At 47.0% G+C, this 15,787-nt stretch overlaps 1 protein-coding gene across 2 annotated transcripts in view; it reads left to right on the forward strand.

Annotated features, from left to right (window-relative positions):
- LOC123745433 (choline transporter-like protein 1) overlaps nucleotides 1–46 on the forward strand; it is a 218,860-nt gene extending 218,814 nt beyond the window's left edge. For both annotated transcript variants that reach the window (XM_069300865.1, XM_045726001.2), the window contains exon 17: nucleotides 1–46. This exon is cut by the window's left edge and continues 2,176 nt beyond it. The gene's annotated coding sequence lies outside the window, so the exon portion shown is untranslated.
- Nucleotides 47–15,787: the final 15,741 nt, after the last annotated feature.

Consider the following 15,787-nt stretch of genomic DNA (forward strand, 5'->3'; position numbering starts at 1 on the left):
GAAGCAGCCCGTAACAGCTATCTAACTCCCAGGTACCTATTTACTGCTAGATAACAGGGGCATCAGGGTGAAAGAAACTTTGCCCATTTGTTTCTGCCATGGCCCAGGATTGATCCCAGGTCCCTAGATCTATGCATTCAGAACGCTGTCCACTCAGCCTCTAGGTGCCCTGGGAGAGAGGGCGGGGGGGGGGGGAGAGGCAAGGAGGAAGTGTGTGTGGGGGGGGGGGAAGGGGGGGGGGAGAGAGAGAGAGGGGTGAGAGAAAGGGGGGTGAGGGGGGGAGGGGGTGAAAGAGGGAGCGAGGGTGAAAGAGGGAGCGAGGGTGAAAGAGGGAGAGGGAGAGAGGGAGAGAGGGAGAGAGAGAGAGAGAGAGAGAGGCAGGGGGGGAGGGAGGGAGAGGGAGAGGGGGGGGGAGGGAGGGGGAGAGGGGCAGGGGGGAGGGAGGGAGAGGGGAAGGTGGTGTGAGTGTGAGAATGGGAAACGGGGGGGGGGGGGCAAATGTTATCAATGTGGCAGCCATATTTGTTACTAAATCCTTGAGTCAACATTCTGGGTTGTTTCACCTACTTTTGGTAAACTCCCAATTATTACAGGTCATATACACCGTAGTAGACTGTGGGGACCTTGCTGTTAGTTCCGCTTCTGAAAATAACTAGATCACAATAGAAAGGGAGTATACAATAGTATGTAATACTTGTTGCAAAGTATTCATTGGTGAAACACATTAAAACTAAGGGCTATACACAGTACACACAGTAGCTCTGAAAACTTTCACAGTCCTTAACATCTGAAGATTTGCGAAATATAGCAACATCAAGGGTTATCTTCAAGGGGATCCATGACTAATATCAGGGACTTTACAATACATACTAAAAGTAAAGGCTTAAGTCTCCGTGGTGTAGTGGTAAGACACTCGCCTGGCGTTCCGCGAGCGCTATGTCATGGGTTCGTATCATGGCCGGGGAGGATTTACTGGGCGCAATTCCTTAACTGTAGCCTCTGTTTAACGCAACAGTAAAATGTGTACTTGGTTGAAAAAACGATTCTTCGCGGCAGGGGATCGTATTCCAGGGACCTGCCCGAAACGCTACGCGTACTAGTGGCTGTACAAGAATGTAACAACTCTTGTATATATCTCAAAAACACTAATGGCTTGCTGATACAAAGTAGCATAAGGGTCTTTACAATACATTTAAATCAAGGGCATTACAACAGTTTTGTCAAAGGCTTTAAAATGTAGAGTATCTCTCTGCCTAATTTCCAACCCACTTGGTCGAGATACACTGAACACTGTAAATATTATCTGAATACTGTCTTGGAACTCTTAAAGACATACTTGACCTGCACCAAAGATTTAATGGGAAATTAAACCATTATCCATACTGAACTGAAGTCTTGTCCCTCTACCACCTCTTGCCTGTCCTCCAGTTCTCAAAATATTTACCCCCCCCCCCCCCCACCCTCCCTCGTGCTCTCTCAACACCCCCCAGAAGTACTCTTACTCTCACTGCTCCACCCAACTTCCACCACCCGTCTACCCTGGTCTCCCACAAACCCAATATCTCCCCACTGCTCACCCTCCCACCTCTGTGCTGCTCACCCCATACACTTCCCTGCTTTCCCCCCCCCCCCAATTTAAAGTGTAATATGTCGTGCAATAGCTGTGACATTTGCAATTATTACGCGAGTGTGTAAAAGCACTTGTCACCCTCTGTAACCAACTGGTCAATTATCCTGAACTGTGTAGTAATGTATTAGTACCCCTAACCCTGCTCATGAAGGACAAACAAGAATTTATATATGCTTGCCGACATCATAATTGAATGTCGGCAATGGCCACATCTCTGGTAGTAATAAACTAATCAATCAATCCCTAACATCAAGGGCTTCATTTAGACTCCACTTAAATAGCACCAACTGTCAGTCAAGTTTTTATTTTATATTATATTTTTAGTTATGAAGAATGGATGATAGAAGTTTAGTACAATATTAAGCTTGACCTTTGTAATACACTCATCACAATTCTGAAATAAACAACCTGCACTCTTAAAAATATCGTCGCTTTTCGCTCGTATGCGCGCATGGCTAAAAATGGACCTAATTTGAAATGGAATCGATTCACGAAAGTAATGTACTGTTTTCTATTTGAGTTCTCTGGCTTACTCGGTTAGGTTAGGAGAGGAACTTTCAATTAACGGTTTTCATGACATTTTGAAACCTTAGGAGAATTTCCTGCCCTCATAATGACCAGAGGAACTTTACTTGCTGTTGTAGAAAAAAATCCAAAATTTATTTTCAATTTTTTTTCATATTACGTCCATTTTCGGCCATATGGGCAAACGGCCAATTTCAGACGTAATTTGTAAGAGTATAGGTTGAAATAAAAGCAAAAATAAAATACAAGTTGGGCTATAATTGGTGTTAGCAATGTGGAGTGCGAATACACGCTGAGGCATTATGGTGCCCGAGTCTACTACTGTTTCTAAATATTTACTGAAGCAGTTGTCAGATTACAACAGTGTGATATAATTGTTAAAAAAATTATAGGATTTAACTTATTTACTTTGGTTTTATAGATGTTTGCATACAAGATATTAGTGTAATTGTAATATCCAGGGACAACTTTTGGTTCAAAACAAAAACTTGTGTGCATAACAAGCCTCTTATATCGTGCAGATATTTTCTTTCTCTTAGCTGTAATGCTAAGCTGGTTGATAAGGCTTGGGGCCAGTCAACTCCCAAGATCAGTGATTCTCTATCATGGAATTTTAAATCTTGAACATAGTTATGCAAGTCGAACTAAGCAATATCTGGTGGGCGAGCTTCTGAAATGTTTACTGGCAGTTTTAATTGTGGTTTTGTTTACAGCAACACCATTGATGATTCTTATATTGTTCGTGGTTGCAATAGCATAGCCTGTAACTGTGACTTGGCTGACAGCTTCCAGTGCTGGAGCTGAAAGTGATAATTTGTAGTGTAATAAAGGTTCCTAAGTTTAATTTAATCTTCTGTGATAACAATCCATCCATGTTATAGAAAGTAGATTTGATATATTGAATTGTTTTTATACTACTGGTACTGAATATTACTTGTGTTGACATATTTAATATTAATTAATATATATATATTACAAACAAAAGCCTATAATAGAACTTATTATAATGAATCCCTTCAACAGAGCCCTTTATTTTTGCATGTTGTGTTATATGTATTAAGTTTAAAATGTTGTTATTGTAGAAAACAGTGTGCTACCATTTAGAGGAATACAAAGATGAGACTGTTTTCAGCTGGCGTCTTGCCTGATCAAGACCTTACAAGCAATACATTAGCTACAAATAAAATACTCTCATCTCTGTGATCCTCTTCATTTGAATATACAATATTTTCTAAATGCACTTCAGCATGCATATTTTGTATTAAATTATTGGCTGCATTTTATGTGCGATTATTTAGAGTATTGTCTAATGGTCTTATAAAGACCACTAGGCATTAAATATAGGTATTGGATAGTTTTAGTATACAGTGGTACCTTCATTTTCGAATTTAATGTTCCCCAGAGACGGTGCAAAAACTGAAAAATTTTTCCCATAAGAAATACTGTAATGTAAATTGAATTAATCTGTTCCACACCCCCAAAAATACTAACTTAAAAATACATTTTATACATACTACTACTAATGTTTTGTACTGCAGTATGTACAAGTATATCTTACCTTTATTGAGGACTCTTGTTGGTGTATGGACGACGGTGAGGAAGGGTTGGGGGGGGGGTAGGAGGAGAGGTGTTTGGAAGGGAAGTCCCCTTCCATTATAACAGCAGTGATGACATTTCTGGGGTACTCTCTCTTACAATTGGCAGGCATACCAATAGAACCTGATTGTGGCTCACTGCTTGCTTGTCTAACTAAGAATCTGTCTATAGACATTTTTTTGTTAACAAGTATTTACTGATGTGTCTATGAATGATCTTGTTTCCTCTATCGTCATCCTCACAACTATTTTCTTAGGTTGAACTTTACTATCGACGTTCTTGGAAACCATGGTGTGATATATAATAAAAACTTATGTTCAGAAAACAAAAAAAAAAACAAAAACAATCAAATTCTTCACAAAGAATTCTAGCGCGGTCGTCACTAGGCTGGAGAGACTGGTACACTGACGCACGCCACATGTTGTTGTTAAAGATTCCCTGCCTGCCACAAAACGTTCTAAGACACTCGCCTGGCGTTCCGCGAGCGCTATGTCATGGGTTCGTATCCTGGCCGGAGAGGATTTACTGGGCGCAATTCCTTAACTGTAGCCTCTGTTTAACGCAACAGTAAAATGTGTACTTGGATGAAAAAACGATTCTTCGCGGCAGGGGATCGTATTCCAGGGACCATAGGATTAAGGACTTGCCCGAAACGCTACGCGTACTAGTGGCTGTACAAGAATGTAACAACTCTTCTATATATCTAAAAAAAAAAAAAAAAAAAAATAGCACGGGCTATGGTGAGCCCGTAGGCACGACACATGCTCAGTCGGCTCATACGTGTATCAACAAACTCGAGCACCAAAACAAACCTTGAACACAGAGTCAAATTTGTCGAAGAAATTGAGCTCAAGAACCGAAAAATTCGGAGAGAGGGGTTCCATTGTATTTACACCTTTTATTAGTTTTCTTCTCAGGGTTACTTATTGATCCATGAACGTGAACAATGGAAATGCTTCTTTAAGAGTAATATAATAATGTATAATAGGCAAAAGATTGCAGGATTGTTTCAAACATAGGTTACATGCATATGAATGAACTTGGGGCAATATAAATAAGAGCTGTCTTATATGGCCCAATAGGCCTTTTGCATTCTGTTTTATTCAATGTTTGTGTGTTAAACTTTCCTTAGCCATGGTCTTGAAACAATTTTTAGGCTTTTACAGGCAATGTAATAGTTGTTTACTTATATTTAATTGTTGTGTGCTCAACTGCAGGTGCATTTGGTTTTCAATAATTTCCTGGCAGATTATGGACTTAGTGTTGTGTGCAAAATGCAAATATGGCAATATTAAGGGCCAGTTATCGGTTAGGCTGAAGAATCGAAGAATTAAATCTTGCAGTCATCTCCAGACATTTGTACATCTTGCAGTCATCTCCAGACATGGGTACATCTTGCAGTCATCCCCCTTGTACCAATCCTCTCAGTTAAATGTGATGCTGTACATTAAGCGATATACTTAATATATTAAATACATGTTTATAATGTCTCCATATTTTGTTTAATATGAATAAAGTGTATGGTAGACAATTACAGTACATTATCCTCACCAGTGGAGGCACCAGGTGACTGAGCAAGGAGCAATAATTCTTAACTGGTAGTCAATGGGACACTGGTCTGTGATCTAATGTATTAAGTCTAAGGGTGCTCTAATTGCTAGAGCACCTTTATCTTAAGGTTATTTTGAGATTTCGGGGCTTACCGTCCCCTCGGCCCGGTCCTCAATTAGGCCTCCTTTTGGTTACACATCCCCAGGAAGCAGCCCATAGCAGCTGTCTAACTCCCAGGTACCTATTTACTGCTAGGTGAACAGGTGCATCAGGGTGAAAGAAACTCTGCCCATTTGTTTCACCTCCGGAACCTTTGGACTATGCCGAGCGCTGTCTACTCGGCCGTTAGGTCCTATGAACATATACAGAATAAATAGAGCACCAGTGCCCCATGGATCACCATTTAAGAACCAATGAGTTCTGGGATAGGGATTGTCATGGAAGCAATGAGTAATGACCAATAGTGCCTTACCACATATATATATCTTAAAATATACCTGACTGTACAATTTTTTGTTTTATTGTAGTTTGTCCTTGAATTTTAATCAGTGACCCCTCCGTGGTGCCTCCTTGCCGTGGTGAGGGCTCACGTACACCTCCCTGGGACCGGTGTGGGTTGTCTTTGGCCCCTCTCCTGCCCCCTCTTTGGGTGGTGTACGTACTGAAGGGCACCATGTAGGGGCCTTGTGACCATCAGACCACCCGCTGGAGAGGCCGCCCTGAGTGGATGGTTGGGTGTCCAGGCTGGGGTGATAGGTGGACTGGGGTCTTAGCACCAGTGTGGGAGAATGGACGATGTAGTAGGACTCCCCTGTTGAAAAGGGGGAGCACCGCTGGGGACGACGCACCCTTCCCGCACTGCCCCATGCTCGGCCTCCCTGGCTGCCCTGGTAGGTGGTATCCCTTGGTTCCAGGTCCCAACCTTTTGAAATTGTTTGCTGCATGGATGACGACACGACTTCTCTTACCCAGGCTCATGGAGTGGGCGACCAGGCCCCTGAGTCGGACCATCCTGGAAGGCCGGGGTCTGAAGCCCCCGATACAGGGCCTGGTTTAGGCCCAGACCGGACTCTTCCTCCCTGCTCCCCTCCCTCCCTGCTCCCCTCCCTCCCTCTGTGGTTGGGTCGAGCCCCAAGTCTGCTGTGGTGACTACCTCGTCCCCTTGCACGGCTCCATCTCTTATTATGACTACTGCGCCTTATGACCCATCTCTCTCTCAAGGTTTTCATGGCCATCCCCGCCACGGCCGCTCTCGTATGCTCCCTTCCCATACTAATTCATACCATGCTTTGTCTGGTCCTGCTACGTGGACTAAATACTTTGACCTCCATCCTTTGGATTCAACTCCTGACGATTTTCCCTTCATTGGCATCTTGTAGATCTAGTAAATGCCTCTGTTACCTTTAACCCCACCCATGTTGGTACCCGTGTCGTTGCTGCTCCTTCTCAGGATGCAGCCACCCGCTTTGCCGCCTTATCCTGCCTTGGCGAGACCCCTGTTCGGGTCTCAAAGAACGCTCGGTTGAATGCCAGTGTTGGCACTGTTCTCCTCCCGCACCATGTTGCAACTGGTGTTAGGAATCTCAAACACAGCCAAGAGAATATCAAGCATATCCTCGAGGCCCAGGGTCATTCTGTCCTCCAGGTGGATACATTTACTCATCCCCCTCGTGGTCATCGCTGTCTGCCCCTTCGGGTTGTGAAGGTTACCTTTGATGGTAGGACCCTTCCGCCCTCTGTCATTCTTGCCGGTGTCAGATGCTCCATTCAGGAGTATATTCCATCTCCTCGGCTCTGCAATAAGTGCTGGAGGTTTGGGCATGGTGCCCTCAAATGTTCTAGTCCTGTCTCCCTCTGTCCCATGTGTGGAGGCGAGGGTTACTCTAAGTTGGAGTGCACTTCTCCCCAGGCCTGCTGCCTCAATTGCGGTGAGGCCACCCTACAGTCTCCCGCACGTGTATACGTTACAAACTTGAGGCGGCCGTCCTCAACTTGAAGCACCGGGACAGTTTGTCTTTTCCTGAGGCTCGGCTGTTCATAGTTCATAGTCTCCCCTCTTTCGCTGGCGTTTCCTATGCTCGCGTGGTGCGCTCTTCCTCTCCTCGTCCTTCCCACCTTCCTCAGTCTCACAACTGTTTCCAAGCCTTGGTCCACCATTACATCCGAAACTCCTCTGCCGCAGATCTCGAAGCGTATCCGCAAGATAGCGGGTAAGTTCGTTCCCGATGTTTCACCGGTCCTTCACCTCCGTGGTACTCTTGTGGCGGACACGTTGCAGGTCGACACCGAACTGGGTTCCCACTTTTCTTCTGTTAGCTCTGGTCTTCATCTTCTCCAATATTTCCTTCTTCGTAAACCTGTCCTTGAGTCTCGTCCTTTAGATTTCTGCACTTGTCTTCGACTTTCCTATAACGATTTTCTCTCTCTCTCTCTCTCTCTCTCTCTCTCTCTCTCTCTCTCTCTCTCTCTCTCTCTCTCTGTCTCTGTCTCTGTCTCTGTCTCTGTCTCTGTCTCTGTCTCTGTCTCTGTCTCTGTCTCTGTCTCTGTCTCTGTCTCTCTCTCTCTCTCTCTCTCTCTGTCTCTCTCTGTCTCTCTCTGTCTCTCTGTCTCTCAGAGCTTCGTTCTAGCCTGGCCCTCTGCGGTTCTACGGCTGCGGGCTCCGATGGTATTCATTATGAGATGCTTCGCCATCTCCCTCCGTGCACGTCTCGGTATTTACCGAGTCTGTATAATCGGATCTGGGAGTCGTCGTCAGTCCCTGAGGACTGGCTCGATGCCGTTGTCATCCCTGTTCGCAAACCGGGGTCTCTGGGAACATCCCCAAAGGACTTTCGCCCTATTGCCCTCACAAGTTGTCTGCAAACTCTTTGAATGTATAGTTAACGTTCGTCTGATGTGGTTCCTGGAACACCATCACCTCCTCTCCTCAATTTGGTTTCCGCAAGTGCCGCAGCACAACAGATGTCCTGGTGAACTTGGAGGTCTATATTCGTACTGCTTTTGCTGCGAAGACCTCCGTTGTTGCCGTCCTTTTTGACCTGGAAAAGGCTTACGACACCACTTGGCGATATCATATTCTATCCCAGCTTCATTCTTTTGGCCTTCGTGGTCATCTCCCTCTCTTTCTCCGCAGCTTCCTCTCTCGTCGTTCCTTTTGGGTGAGGCTTGGTACCCCGCTCTCTGCCCCTTTTCAGCAATACGAAGGTGTGCCCCAGGGTAGTGTTCTGAGCACTACTCTTTTTCTGGTTGCCCTCAATGGTCTTCTTTCCTCTCTTCCTTCTGGCGTCTTCTCCGCTGATGGAGAATGTCGATGATCTTACCCTTTGCTGTCAGGGTGATGATTCGCCTCTCCTTCAACGCCGGCTTCAACTTGCAATTGATGCCGTGTCGTCTTGGGCCACCGAGCCGGTTACGACGCCGGCTTCTAAGACTTGTGCCATGAATTTTACTCGGAAATGGGTCGTTCTTCGTCCCTCTTAGTCACTTTATGGTCATCCCCTTGAGTACAAAAATTCCGCGAAGCTTTTGGGGTTATTCCTTGACACTCGTTTGTCTTGGTCTCCCCATATCTCTTGCCTCCGTGTTGAGTGCACAAAGGTCCTTACCCTCCTTCGGGTCTTGTCCCATACTTCTTGGGGGAGCGGATAGGCGCCCTCTCTTTGCTTTACATTCCTCTCTCGTCCTGTCTGAGCTCAATTATGGTTGCCCTGCTTACTCGTCTGCTTCTCCTTCTACTCTTCGCCGTCTTGATGCTTTGCACCATACTGGGTTGCGCCTCAGTTCTGGTGCCTTTGTTCGAGTCCCGTCCTTAGCTTGTATGTTGACACTGGCTTCCTGTCTCTCCAGGACCGCCATGATCGCTTCTGTCTTTGCTATCTTGCGCGGTCCTTACAACATCCTTCCTCTCGCCTCTGTCATGCATTAACTTTTACCCCTCCTGCGGTTCCTGTTCCTCTCCACCACCACCCTCTTTCTGTCCGGTTATCTCGCTTACAGGATTCTCTTTCCGTTTGTATTTCTAATGTTTCTCCTCATGTTGTTCCTTCTTTGCCCCCGTGGACAGTCCCCCTTCCGCAGTTTTGTACTTCCTTGACCCGCATCACTAAAGCTTTTACCCCCTCCTATGGTTCTAAAACGCCTTTTCCTTGAGCACTTTTCTTCTCACTTCCGCTCCGTTTGTCTTCACCGATGGGTCTAAGTCTCCGGACGGTGTTGGCTACTCTGTTGTTTTTCCTGATCGCACTTATGTGTCGCTTGCCTCCGGAGACTAGCATCCTCACAGCGGAACTTTATGTTTTTCTCGATGCTCTTCGTCTCCTGCTTTCTTGTTGTCAGTCTTCCTTTGTAGTTGTTGTTGACTCTCGTAGTGCCCTCATGGCTCTTGGGTTCTTTAATCTGGTTCATCCAGTAGTTGTCGAGATCCAGTATTGGCTGTTTCTTGTTCACAGTAAATTTAAGTCGGTTGAGTTTTGTTGGGTTCCCAGCCATATTGGTGTGTCTTTAAATGAGCGTGCGGATGCTGCCGCCAAGAAAGCTGTCTGGTCTTATCCCATCTCTCGTAAAGGTATTCCATATTCTGACTTTTACACGGTTATCCATTCCTCCATCCTTACCCGTTGGCAGGTTTCTTGGTCGTCTGTTACTGGTAACAAACTACGTACTCTTAAATGCTGTGTATCCTCGTGGCAGTCCTCCTACCACCGTAACCGGCGATGGGAAACGGCTCTGGCGAGGTTGCGTATTAGCCATATTCGCTTAAATCATGGTCACTTGATGGAGCGCCGCCCTGCTCCTTATTGTCCTAATTGCGTTGTCCCTCTTACAGTCGTGCATGTCCTCCTTGAATGTTCTGACTTCCAGGACGAGCGTGTGTCTTGCTTTCCGACCGCCTCTCGCGGTCACCTGTCCCTCAATAGAATTCTTGGTGTCTCAGATACTTTTGATATCGTTCGCCTTATGCGTTTTTGTCCTCGCATTGGCATCCTTGGTGATATTTAGCGCCCTCTGATTATTCCGCACATTTGATGGTGCTACATAACCTTCCCGGTTTGGTGCCTTCTTTTGATAATTACTTACTTCCAAGCCTTGGACCCGGACACGCTCACCACCACCTCCCCCGTTTCCTTCCATTCTGTCCCAGAGGGTCGCTCTCCTGGTTCTGTCTTGGGTTCCCCTTCCTTCTACCCAGTCTTGTCATGTCTCCTGTGTCTTCTTTCTCCTCTCCTTCTGGTCCTCCTTCCCATCCTTCTCCTCCGTCTCTTAGCTCTCCACGCCACCTGACTGTGCGGGCTGATGTCTATCGCTCTCCTTGTGGTCAGGTTGTTTACTCTCGTTCTTCTTCTCCTATTGAGACACTGGAGTCTGTTGCCCAGTACATTGATGCTGGGACACCTGTCTCTTTGAGCAAGAAGCAGAAACCTGGCTCCTCTCTTAACTCCTCCCCGGTAGGTAAGGCGGCTTCGCTTTCTTCTTCGTCCCCTATCTCTGATTCTATCGTTCCTTCCCCTCCCTCTTTGGTGGTAGAGCCCCCTGTTCCTTCTGTGGAGGTTTATTTAGCCCCCGTTCCGTCTCCGTTACTGCCCTTGCTGAGGTGCACTCCCCTCTTTCTGCCCCTCCACCTCCTGCTCTCCTTACCCGCCTCTTTCGGTTGTCTCTTCCGGACCCCTGCTCCTCCTCCAGACCCTGCTAGTCCACCTCTGGCCTGTCCTCCAGCTCCTTTCCCTCCTCCTTTACTCGGTTTACCCATGCCCCCTAACCCTGACTTCGCTGACCCTGATCCTGACCCTGTGTTTCTTTAACGTGCTGTGTTTTTTTTCATCTTTCTTCCCCCCCCTCCCCTCTCCTCCTCCCTGTCTAGCTCGTTGGTGCCGTGAAGGGGCTTGGTGGGCGGCTGCCGAAGTGTGCTGCTACTTAAGACAGTTCTCTGTCCTTTTGTAGCCTTTTCCTCCTGCTGCTGTCCTCTCTAATTCTGCTGAACACCTTTTCCTTTTCCTTTTCTTTCTTTTTCTCCACCCCCCCCCCTCCCTCTTCTCCTTTCTCACTGTCATTTTCTGCTAACTTTGTGCCTGTTTTGTTCATTCTTTTGGCCTTCTTTTGTTTTGATGCCCGGGTGTTTGAAGAGGCATACTCTTGCACCCGTTGAACTGTAGTATCCAACATCTCGAGCGAGGGGAGCCTTTTATTGTCAATCCCCCTTTCGTCACTGAACCCAATCTCGACGGACTGATGGTTCTTAAGGTGGCGTTTGTGGGGCGTATACTCACGACGCACCCCTAGGGGGCCCAGGCATGATCGGCGATAGCTTCTTGTTGGATGCTCTGCTTCTAATTGTGGCTACATGGTGGGTGTGGGGGCACATTCGTGAATGAAAGTGTATTTATGCCTATGAATGTTCCTCTTGTACCCCTCTCAAGCTCGTGGGGTGGGCGACCAAGCCCCCAAGTCAGACTGTATTGGAAGACCGGGCTCTGTAGCCCCCGCTGCGTTGGGCCCCATCTTTTCTCCCTCTTTGACCCTCCTGACTACTCCCCTTTGCTTCCCTCCCTGCCTCTGTGGTTGGGTCGAGCCACAAACCCCCAGTGGTGACCACCTCGTCTCTTGGCACAGCTCAGTCTCTCATTGTGGCTACTGCACCTTTTAACACCCTTCTCTCTCTCTCTCTGGGGGTTCTCAACACCGTCCTCGCCACAGCCGTACTCGCTCGATTCCTTCCCGTACTGATGTATATCAAGCCTTGTTTGGTCCCGCTTCATGGGCCAAATACTTTGATCTCCTCCCTCTTGATTCTGTGCCTCCTGACGATTTCTCCCTCCATCGGCATCTTGTAGATTCCATAGATGCCTCTGTTACCTTCAACCCCCACCCGTCTTGGTACACGTGTCGTTGCAGCCAAGCCTCCCGCTTGGCTGCCTTCTCCTGCCTTGGCGAGGCCCCTGTTCGGGTCTCAAAGAACGCTCGGTTGAATGCCAGTGTTGGCACTATTCTCCTCCCGCCCCATGTTGCAACCGGTGTTCGGAATCTGCAGTACTGCCAAGATGATATTCGGCATATCCTCGAAGCCCAGGGCCATGCTGTCCTCCAGGTAGACACATTTACTAGTCCCCCTCGTGGTCGTCGCTGTCAGCCCCTTCGGGTTGTGAAGATTACCTTTGATGGTAGGACCCATCCACCCTCTGTCATTCTTGCAGGTAGCAGGTGCTCTGTCCAGGAGTACATTCCCCTCTCCTCGACTCTGTAATAGGTGCTGGAAGTTTGGGCATGGAGTCCTCCGCTGCTCCAGTAATGTCTCTGTCCTTTGTGTAGGGGCAAAGGTCACTCTAAATCGGAGTGCACTTCTCCCCAGGTTTGCTGCCTCAATTGCGGTGAGGCTCACCCTACCTTCTACCTACGTGTATACATTACAAGCTTGAGGCAGCCGTCCTCAACTTGAAGCACAGGGAGCGTTTGTCTTTTCCTGAGGCGAGGCGCCAAGTTCGCTGTCTCCCACCTATGCTTACATCTCTTATGCTCGCGTGTTGCACTCTTCCCCTCCCCGTCCTTCCCACCTTCCTCAGACTCAGAACCGTTTCCAGGCCTTGGACCCTGACACGCCCACTATCCCCTTCTCTGTTCCTTTGAGTTCTGTCCCGAAGGATCCACCTCCTGGTCCTCTGTCTGGGGTTCCCCTTCTTTCTGCTCGGTCTGTCATGTGTCCTGTGTCTTCTTCCTCGTCTCCCTCCGATCCTCCTTCCCATCCTTCTCCTCCATCTATTGGCTCTCCACGCTGCCTGTCAGTGTGGGCTGATGTCCATCGCTCTCCCAACGGTCGTTGTGTATGCTCTCGTTCTGCTTCTCCTGTTGAGACGCTAGAATCCGTTGCCCAGTACGTAGTTGCTGAGACACCTGTCTCTGAGTCAAAAGTGTAAACCTGACTTCTCTCCTTCCTTCCTCCCCGGCGGGTAAAAAAGCTTCACTTTCTTCCTCGCCCCCTACTTCTGACTCTCTCGCTCTGTGCCCTTCCGTTTCGGTGGTTACGTCCCCTGTTCCTGCTTTGGAGGTCTCTTTGGCCCCTTCTTCCCTCTCGGTTAGTGCCCTTGCCAAGGTGCATTCCCTGGTTTCTGCCCCTCCTGCTGCTGTCCTTGACCCTCGGTTATCTCCCCCCCCCCCTCTTCCTCCTCCGGACCCTACTCGTCCGCCCCTGGTCGGTCCTCTAGCTCCCTTCCCCTCCTTCTTTACTCGTTTTACCCATGCCCCCTAACCCTGACCCTGATCCTGCGCTTCTTTGACGTGCTGTTCCCTTTTCACCTTTGTTTCTTCGTTGTTCTCTGTTGCTGTCTTCTCGTCGATGTATATTCTTCAATGGAACGTTTGTTGTTATTACACCAATTTCCTTAAACTCCAACTTCTGATTTCGTGGTTTTCGCCCCTTTGTGTCTGTCTCCAGGAGCCGATGCTTGGTGCTCGTCCTGGTCGCTTTCGTGGCTATTCCTTTCTCTCCCCCCCTCCCCCTCAGCTGTTGCTGGGGCTCCTAACTCTTCTGCTCTCTTGATTCGGGCTGATGTTCCCTTTATCCCTTTACTTTTTCCTTCACCTCTCCATTGTTCTGCTGCTTGTATCTTTGTGAGGAAATGGTACACCGTTTGTTCTATTTATTTCTCCCCCGAGTGTCCCGCTTTCTCTTCCCGATCTGAAGCACCTACTGGACTCCTTTCCAAAGCCTGTGTTCCTGCTGGGTGATTTCAATTGTCGTCATTCCCTTTGGGGGTGATGTTCTGACGAACACCCGGGGTCGGCTTCTTGAGCCGTTCATCCTCTCTTCTTCCCCGTCTCTTCTGAATTTTGGTGAGCCCACGCATTTGGACTCTCGGACTCGCACCCTTTCCTGTCTTGATCTTTCTGTTTGCTCATCTTCTCTTTACTTAGATTTCAAGTGGCAAGTTCTTGATGACCTCCATGGCAGTGACTATTTCCCCATCCTTGTTACCTTTTTCTCTCTTCACCCACCCCTCTCATTCCCTAGGTGGCAGTTGGCTAAGGCAGACTGGAACCAAATGCGTGGGCTCACCTCAGTGCTGCTCTAGCTCTCTGACCTCTCCCTTCTGCCTCTCCCTAGCTCTCTCCTCCTTTTTCATGACAACGTTTTCGACGCGGCCCTCCGCTCTATTCTTGCTCTTCCTCTCGGGGACCACGGTTTCAACTTGCGATTGATGCAGTGTCGTCTTGGGCCACCGATCATGGCTTCAGATTCTCTACATCTAAGACTTGTGCTTGCATGCATGGGTGTCAAGGGGAGACTCATGAAATGGGTTGAAGACTACCTCACGTGGAGGAAAGCCAAGGTTTGCTTCAATGGAGCAGTCTCCAGAACAATGAATATGGAACTCGGGACCCCCCAAGGCGGAGTCTTAAGCCCTACACTATTCAATGTACTTATGAACGCCATTGCAAATATTGATTTTCCGGAAGGAACACAACAAGTGGGATATGCAGATGATGTCCTAATACAAGCTCCCACCTTGGGAAAAATTGAACAGTCCATTGAACTCCTCGGAAGGAAATGTATTGAGCTCGGTTTCACTCTCTCCACAAACAAGACGAAGACATACTCCCATCACAAGCGGAGAGCAAATGAAGAACTACAAATTAATGGTGTAACACTTGAATGGGTTGACCACTATCGGTACCTTGGCGTCACTGTCGGCTCTAACAAGGGGAAGAAAGAGGAGCTCAATCAACTCATAGGAACATGCAAAAGTCGACTCAGGGCACTGAAAGCTATGACCTGGAATGGACATGGAGCCTCTATTGCCGTGTTTAAAATTTTATTTTATTTTATTTTTATTTATATATATACAAGAAGGTACATTGGGTTTGTGAGAATACATTGTAAAGTACAGTAATTACATTCTTGTAAAGCCACTAGTACGTGCAGCGTTTCGGGCAGGTCCTTAATCTAGCAGATAATATTAAGTAGGTAATTTCAATCAGAATTGATAAATGAAAGATACATTACAAGAGAAAAATGAGATGAGAGAGATAAGTAAGTATATTAAAGCACATTGTTATATTAAAGCTCTGATTGATTACATTGACAGCTTGATTAGTAATTTAAACAAGGTTAATAGACACCATACAGCAGATTGACAGCACATATAAGACAGCAATGATCACAATGGTAAAGATGTTCAAATTGGGAACAAAAAGGTTGGGAGATTGGGTAGCAATAGATACAGTGCAATTTTAAGGCAAAAAGATAAAAACTATGAAGATGAAATTAGGTACTTTTTAGTATTGATTTTGAATGATGTAAAAGTTGGACAGCTTTTCAATTCAGTAGGGAGTGAATTCCATAAACTGGGTCCCTTTATTTGCATAGAGTGTTTACACAAATTAAGTTTAACTCTGGGGATATCGAAGAGATATTTATTTTTGGTGTTGTGATAATGGGTCCTATTACATCTGTCCAGGAAGAGTTTCAGACAAGGATTTGCATTTAAGAATAGGGTT

Source organism: Procambarus clarkii, chromosome 44, assembly GCF_040958095.1.
Source record: "Procambarus clarkii isolate CNS0578487 chromosome 44, FALCON_Pclarkii_2.0, whole genome shotgun sequence".
In the NCBI taxonomy this organism is placed as follows: Eukaryota; Metazoa; Arthropoda; class Malacostraca; order Decapoda; family Cambaridae; genus Procambarus; species Procambarus clarkii.